We start from the raw sequence: 9,292 nt of genomic DNA, 5'->3' as shown, positions 1-9,292 counted from the left end.
ATGAAGACATTGACCAAAAAAGGTCACATACAGTAAAAACAATAATATTAATAAAAAGTTCACAGTACTGGTGGCACTGATCTCTCATTGGCAATAGTTCTATGATATTTCTAGGTTTTCATAAAAATATTATGAAATGAAGTAAGCCATTTCACAAAGAAAGACAGTATTGGAAATCTTCAATGAATGAGCATATGACCCCAGAATAAGATGCTATTATCCCTGACCCAATATTATAAAATATTAACCTGGCAATGAGGAAGTTTTTCATATTCTCATTGCCAATAGAAAGAAGAGATTGTAAATGTAAAAGAGGGGGGATAAAAGCAAACAATTCATTGCCAATATATCTTTTCCTACTTGCCTCTTTCCTTTTTTTTTTCTTCCTATCCAAATCATAAACCTTTCCCCTCTCCTCTGAGTGCCCTTCCCCTTCTGTCTCCAATCTAGTGGTTAGAGGTAGGTTATTAAAGGCTCTTCTATTTGGTCACTGCAGGAGAATATAGGTATTATCCCAGCCTTAGACAGGATCTCCACATGACAGAGTTAGGGGAGCCCTTGAAAGGGGTGTTTGGGAAAGTTAATGTTTTCCTAGAACAGAGGAATTGGGGTCTAAATTGGAAGAGAGCAGATATAACTCAAAAATAAGGCCATGTTTGTTGCTGGGGTGTTTACTGAGCGCTAATAATCAATTGGCCAACCCTGTTGCTCATCAGAGCATTCAAGCCAAGAGGGCCTGTACAAGACGAGAAATCCAAGATATATGGAATACAAGAGAATTGTTGCTTTGCTTGATTTAACCTGATCCCTTGAGCTCTCTTTTTATTATATAAACTTATATGCTCCATCCTAACATGTTGTGTGAAAGTTGTCATGGGTAGGATCCACCATGCTTCTCTCTGTCTTTATAGAACTGCCATGACTGGTTTATAAACTACTCTGCCATATTGTTCTTCCTATGTAAGTTATTTTATTACTTGAAAGATCTGTAATTTCATCAGAATGAACAGCTCTTCCATGGTCTTAAATTGCCAACCCTTGATGACTTACAAGATTGGTCTTCCAGAGTTGATGATGCCAAAAAAACCATTGCCCTGCAGCTACCCTGATGTTGAGACTGGTTTATTTAACCTGGTCCTCAAATGAGACCTATAGACTTATATATTGATAAAAGGGCAGCAATATTATATAGTCATTAGCTTTGAAGTCAGAGGACCTGTGTTCAAATCTTCCCAAGTCCTCCGGATAAGGAGGAAACTGGAAACTGATCCCAAATGTGGTCAACTAGAATCAAGAAGGACAACTCCAAGTATGCCCCCTAGGATGCCTTAGCCCTCCATTAGTAATTATTCCATTAAATTGATTGATTTGACAAGCCAAATATCTGAAATTTTTTTAAGATATTTATATGTTTCCACTGAAAATTATACAGTACAATTTTAAAATAGGACAACAGTCATTGAGTATTACAGATTTTCTGCAAGAGTCTTGGGGTTTTTTCTGTGTCATCCTATATAACATAAGGACAATGAACAAAAACTAACTGTTTCAGATTTCAACCCAACAAAAGTTCTCCATATAAATTGAATCCTCTTTTTTATGTGATTCTGTTTAATGGATGGTAGTATACTTTAGTTCCCCATTCCTGTTTAGATATCTTAATTGATTTTATGTGTAAGCATAAGAAACATTCCCATTTGGCTAGCCCTAGAGGTCAGAAAGGGGAGTAGTGTATAATGAGGTTGGAAAGGTATTTGGGGGCTAGTTTGTGAAAAGCTTTAAATGCCAAACCTAGAGCTTTTAGCTGATCCTAGAGGCGATGGATTTTATTAGGTAGGAGGGTGTGACATAGCCAGACCTATGCTTTGTGTATGTGCTTTTTAAAGCTTTTATAAAGGAGAATATAATTTAAAGATAGAGCACAAGACAGAGATATTGCCTTCCTCTCTCACTCTCTAACTCCTGAGGTGACACTATGCTACTTCAGTCCCTGAGGAGAGAAGATTTGCACTCAACGCAGTTTCTATGTAGTATTCCCTCCCTCCCCATCCCAATTCATTTCCAGATGTAGCACAGTCATTGGACAAGTCCAAAGGCCTTTCCTTGGGGTATCAACCCCAGCCTGAACTCCCCTCCAAGACCCCCTGATGGCTTATTTTCTATATTTTTCGAAGTTAACAAGGTCACAGCCATCCCCAATATCTTTCACTTAGGAGCAGAGAAAAAATGGACACCACAAAGCCAGAAGCAACAGAAGATCCATGCACTATGATGTTCATCCTAGCTCTCAGTGAGAAAGGATATGAACCCCTTCATCCACCTGGAGGTCTTCAGTGACTAGTTCTTCTCTAATGACATCTGTGCATGCCAGGAGCATGAAAATTCTTTTGCTAGCTATGTGGAGGATGAATAGGAGGGCAGAGAGATTTGAGGAAGGGGTTCCAATTAGGAGATCATTGCATTAGTCCAGGCAAGAGATAATGAGGGCCTGAAGTAAGATGGTAGCGGTGGGAGTAGAGAAAGGGGGATAGATGTGAGATGTTAAGGAGAGAGAAATGATTCATAACCATTTAGAAGTTTGTAGTGAGTGAAAGGGAGGAATTGAGGCTAATACAGGGGTTATAAAGATCAGAGTTTAGAAGGATGGTGATTCCCTTTGCCATATATAGAGAAGTTTGAGAAAGTGGTCTAAGTTTGAGGAAAAAGACAAGTTTAATAAGATCTGTGATAAAGATCACAATATATCCATACCTATTTATTCTACAGGACTCAATCTTCTCCCTCTCCCCAAAAGGGGGGAAAGGGTAGTTTGGGGTTTTTACCTATGCCTGCCATGGACCATGGAGCTCACCCTCTAGTTCAACCATAGAGTAATGTGGAAGATAGGAGGTGGGTAGGTGTAGGAGGGGGCGATTTTCCCATTGGTACTTAATGTTGTAATTGCCGGGATGACAGATTTAAATTGCACAAAGTGATCACAGCTAAATGTATTGGGTGGGGAAGTTGTCATTCATCTTTCATTTTCAGGGTCATATCTTGACATGCACATGAATTGGATTCAAGTGAGCCAAAGTTGCACAAAGTTGTCAGTCTTACTCTCTCTTTCAGAGTCATTGAAGTTGAGTGCTAAGTCAAAAGTCAGGAAGACTAGAGAGGGCCCTTGATGCAGTGAATGATCTTGGCATCTTCAATGTCTGACCGACCTCTAAGCACCTCACAGTGCCTGTTTCTACTACCTTCGTAGCTATAAAATTGTTCTCATCCTTCAGTTCCACTAAGGGAAATCATATGTTGGATCCTTAACTCACCAACAGGTTTGAGGCCTGTTGGTAACCTCATCTTGGTTTAGCATATCTGCCAAAATGGTTTTACCAACATGTGGCCACTGCACATGCTACAGATTCTTGGAGCTACAAGTGAGAATTGGAGGACTGGTGGGTGATGGGTGAGCAGCCCTGAAAGGGGGTCAGCAAATGCTCACACCAAAAGTGCTAGTCCTGCCTGAGTACCCCATAGACTCCAGGAGCTAAGTAGGGTCTTGAACAAAGGTGGGAAGCAAAAGAAGGGAAGGCATTCATGCCCATTGTGTTGGAAACAAGTTGCATTATTGCTAAAATGGGGAGGATAGAAGGTAACCCATCTTCCCACCCTCTAATTAGTTGATCACATACCTCTGGGTATCATGCCATAGCATCCCAGATAGCCAGGACCCCAATTCTGGAGACCAGTAACTTAGATGTCTCTCATTTATTGTGTTGTGGTTATAATACACAGGAAGTGGTCTATACATTAAACGACAAATTCCCTGATGTTTGTGGAGACTGAGAAGTTTGAAAGAAAGGCAACAGTGTTGGGTGTGAGAGTAAGTGAAATTAGAGCCAATTGGGTCACAAAACACAGAATTCCTCTATGCTTTTCTTCTAACTCTCCAAGGTTTGCCACCATGTCTCAACTGCTTTCTCACCCTGGAAATTCCTTCCACTCTTGCAATCCCTTTCTCCTAGTGGTGAATTATTCTCAGAATCTCCACTCTGACTTAGGTCAGTCATATATCTTTCCTTTCCTTTCCCTGCTCTGCTTTTGAGTCTCTGGATTTCACTATTATGTCCCCATGTGGGTACTTCCCTCCACTTTCCAGCTACTTATTCAATAGATTTTTGTTGATTTGACTTGGGGGGGGGATACTGTTAATAAAATAAAAATAATTTTGCATGTTTATTTCAATGTTTTTTTGCCTCTCCCTACCTAACTGAGCTAAGAGTAACCTAATAAGACATGGACACAGACCTACAATGGAAGTCAGAAGAATCTGTCATGGGATGTTCAGAGCAAATCACATAGTAGTGGTCCAGAAGTTCTGTTCATACTCATGGATTTACACTAACTCATGTAGGGTTCAGAAACTTCCTAAAGAGGAACCATGTTGTATCTATACTTTGTAGAGAAGGGTTCGGTGAGCATTACTGACTTCCTAAGAAGGTTGACAGAGGAAAGAGTGGAGGGAAGGAACCCAGAGATCAACTTGTTAAATTCTTGAACAGTTGAAACACTTGTTCACAGATGTCAACCTGCCTGTACAACTGTAAAAGAATTATGGGACCACAGGGCTTCTTCTTCCCTTCTCCTCTTCTCTCCTTTTTTAGAAGTGCTGGTAAATTATCACAAGATTTCAGAACTGAATGGGACTTTAGTGGCCATGTAGTTCAACCTCATGCCGTATAGGTAGTGGTGTAGTGGATAGAGCAGCAAGCCTGAAGTCAGGAAGACTCGAGTTCAAATCCACCCCCAATTGAAGAATGACTAAATTTGATCATGATGGAACACTACCATAGAAATGATGAACTCAATTATTTCAGAAAAACATGGAAAGACTTGCACAAAATAATGATGAGTGAAATGAGGAGAGCCAAGAGAACATTATATACAGTACCAGGAATATTGTTTTAAGAATGATTTTGAGTGAATAAGTAATTTAGATTATTGTAAATATCCAGATTAATCATAAAGAACATATGAAGAAAGATACTATCTGCATCCAGAAAAAGCTGATAAATAGAAGTATGTATAGAATAATTTTACATATATACATAAATATACATATGTATGTATATATATGCACACACACACATATATATATCTATATATACATATAGATATATATGCAGTTTTGTATCTAATGGTAGCCACCTCTAGTGCAGGGAGGAGAAGGAAAAAAGAAATTTACACTATAATTTTGTTGTATATTTGACAGAAATAGCAAAGTGTACATAATAGACTTACAGTTTCACATGCAATCATCTTTTTTTATTGTACTATGTTATGGAAATGCTTATTTTTATCCAATAAATTAAAAACAAAACTAAAAACTCCACGCTCAGACCCTGGGCAAGTCACTTAACTTTGTTCCAGTCTCCTCATCTGTAAAATGGGCACCTGTGTCTCAGAGTTGTATTGAGAATTAAATGAGACAATTGTAAAGGACATGGCATGATTCTGGGCTCATAGTAAGTTACAACTGTTGCTTTTTCAGTTGTTTCCAGTAGTGTCTAATTCTATGTGACCCTGTTTGGAGTTTTCTTAGCAAAGATACTGGAATGGTTTGCCATTTTCTTCTCCAGTTCATTTTGCAAATGAAGAAACTGAAACCCACAGGGTTAAGTAACTTACCCAGGGTCACACAGTTACTAAATGTCTGAAGTCAGATTTGAACTCAGGAAGATGAGATTTCCTGACTCCCTCCTTATGACTCTATCTACTGCACCACAGTATCATCACCATCGTCATCATCATCACCATCATCATCATCATCATTGCAGATACATGACAAATGGCCATCCATCCTTTGTGAGATTATGTTCACTGAAGAGGATCTAGTACATTTGGAGACAGAAGAGACTTTTGAGTACCACTAATTATTAAGAAATGTCTCCTTCCATCACATCTAAATTTGTCTTTTTGCATCATGTAACCACTGCTCCTAACTATACCCTCTGATGACAAGAGTTACACAAGATGAGCATGGATGGGCTGCAATCAGTACCATTGGAGGGACCACCCACATCAAAGAGATCTCAGATCCATCAAGTATCCAAGTATTATTAAACCTTAAAAACTATGTATATGTGAATTAACATAATTTGCCTGGGGATGTGTGGGTTCCAAACCTAGGATTTCTTTGATTCATTCATTCCTATTGAGAAAACTTCCTCTACCAACATGGATCAGTACCTCTTTTACAACTTAGAGTCTTATAGAGGTACTGAGAGTTCATATCATTTTTCTAGTATGTATCAGAGGTGGGATTTGAACCCAAGTCTTCCTAACTCCAAGGATATTTCTTCACTCTATCTTCTGGAGCCTATATCATCATCATCATCAATACTAAATTTATAATTGTCATTATAAATGTCATTCTAAAACATTACAGAACAATTTGAACCTAACACTCTAGAACAAACAAAATCACAAAAGATTCATTTTTCCAGAACAGTACTAAAAGAGGTAGTAGATTACTTACAAAAAGTAGTGACCACATTCACTGACAACTCTGTGGGGAACTCCATGGAAAGACAATAGACTATTATAGAGGACTAGATGCTGCATGTCCTCTGTACACTTAACTCTGGAATGTACTTCCCTGTAGGTCAACATGCCATTTGGGGAAGCTTATCATCAAAGGAAGATTAACACATTTGCAAGTCATTCAGATATGAATCAGATGATTATAAGAAGTGACTCCTAAGAAATGATTAAGGAATTTTCGGTTGACCTATCCCATTAAGGAATGACTAAGGGCTGACATGACCTATGTGTATTTCAAGGGTGTAAATATCAGGAAAGCGAGATTTTTCTTTATAGGGCAGTGTCTGGTTTCTGAGTCCAGTTTTATGACCTTAGGAGCTTAAAATTATGATATGTCAAAGTTTCCTCATCTCATAAGAATCTGTCATAATTTAGAGTAAAAGAATTTAAGGAAGTCTCATTGCAAAGACATTAGAATTCATATAAACATTCATTCTTTCATTCATTCAACATTTTGTCCATTTGTCCATGCCATCCCAGTTCTCTCAAATGCTCTCCTCATCTCTGCCTCTACCTGGCATCCTTCAAGACATAATCTAGGTGCCATTTCCTTCTTTAGAACATTATTGATTCTCTCAATTATTAACACTTTCTCCCTCTTGAAATTACTGGATATTATTTTATATATACTCTACATTTACTTATCATTGTACACCTTTCTTCCTAATAGAAGGGATCCTATTCTATTTTGTGTCAGGGTCCCCTTTAGCATTCTGGTGAAGTCTATGGACCCCTTCCCAGGATTACATTTTAAAATTCATAAAATAAAATATTAAGGATCAGAAGGGAATCTATTATAGTTATCAAAATATATGTTTTTAGAAAACTAAATTCATAGGCCTCTGACTTAAAAAGCCCTACCCTAGTAGAATATAAGCTTTGTGAGGGCAGGGACAATTTTATTTTCAAATTATATCTCTAACACCTAATCAAGCACCCTGAACATTGTACATGCTTAATAACTATTTATTGAATTAAATTGAATTCTGGGTTAGGTGCAAGAAGAGAAGAAATTTTGATGAAACAAGCATGAGCAGATTTTGTACAATTTTATATATCATGTACAGGACAAGTTGCAGTTTTGTTGTTAATTTTATGTCAGTGACTCAGAAGTGATCATCCCTTTAGTCAAAATCACTGATGTAATACAGCAACAAATTGTGCCAGCTGGCATACAGTGTTGGGGTTTAAGAGAGGGAGAAAAAGTATAGTACCACACATCCCTGTAGCATGAATGACATAATACAGTAAAAGACGGGAAGGATTAAATTACAAACATCAATTTGTGATTTTCTTGCACTGGTCACAATGTATGTTTGTATGAGCATTTGCTGGTGGAATGAGAGAACATCCCTGTACAAGGGCCATCTGTGTGCAATACATTGGGGGCATTGTCCTCGTATACAGTATGAGGATTACACCTATGGTACTGTTGAAGTCAGAGAGTCTTGGCTTATGGGGTCTAGTCATGCTGATCTCAAAAGCTCATGCTGTCCCGGAAACAGCTCATTGATTCACGCACCTGTCCTTTTCAGACATTTTTAATGCATCATATTCTTTAGGCCAGTGGTTTTGGCCTTCCTCCCTGGCTTCCCAAGCACCGGATGTCCTGCTGACTAAAGGTTAAAGAGACTGCTGAGCAGCAAATGGACAGCCAGGAAAGGCTTTGAATATAGCTCCAGATGACACTTTTTTTTTTTCCAGTCTTGGATGCAAAAGTTACACCTGCAAAAATGGGAAGAAGTCCAATGAGAACATAGCGCTTCGTGTCTTGTGAAAAATACAAATGGGACATTCGCTGCCTCTGTGGCTAAATGAGGATTTGTTCATGGTGCACCATCTTCTTGTTGAAAATTGGGAACATACTTAGACGAAAGTCTGAGATCACTGTGTTTTGTCTGTCTTTGGAAGTTTGGCTTAGCTAGTATCTTCCCTCTTTCCCATTTAGAGGCAAATTATTAGAAGTAATTATGAGCAAAAAATGGAATATGATTGCATTAAATATACTTTGTTTCTTTTTTGTTGCAGAAGTCACAGCTAATTTATTCAATAATTGGAATGAGGAAAGAAAAAAGAGTTTTTAATTTCACCTAACCCAAGGCCTCTTAAGCTAAGGTCTATGACTTTGTTATGATTTTTATATTTTGATAACCTGGATACCATGACCTTGATATATATCATATGATATATATATATGTGATGTCATATTATATATATATATAATACATACACACATTTTTAAATTTAGTATTTTATTTTCCCCAGTTACATGTAAAAATATTTTAATATTCATTTATAAAACTTGAGTTCCCAGTTCTCTCCCTTCCTCCCTCCCCACTTCTCATTGAGAAGGCAAACAATTTAACATAGGTTATACATGCTATCACATTACTTTACAGTAGAAGTGGCTCCATTTGTAATTCTATGTATTTTATTTTATGCATTGAAAAACATAATTCTAAAGAGGGGTCTATGGATTTCAGCAGATTGCCAAAGGGGATCTGTTACACAAAAAATGGTTAAGAACACCCAAAATCTAGTCTCTCTTCCTGTAGGACAAGTTTGTTCTCAAATGTTAGGCCCAATTTGTTTTATAATGACAATTAATGCCATTGTTTCTATTTTTAATGAACATATCAAAATACTCTCGTTTCATGATTGTTCATTTACCATATATTAAGGACAGATTGGAGAAGGGAGAAAATCAAAG

The sequence above is a fragment of the Notamacropus eugenii genome, chromosome 3 (assembly GCF_028372415.1).
Source record: "Notamacropus eugenii isolate mMacEug1 chromosome 3, mMacEug1.pri_v2, whole genome shotgun sequence".
In the NCBI taxonomy this organism is placed as follows: domain Eukaryota; kingdom Metazoa; phylum Chordata; class Mammalia; order Diprotodontia; family Macropodidae; genus Notamacropus; species Notamacropus eugenii.
This window is presented reverse-complemented; position numbering follows the sequence as displayed.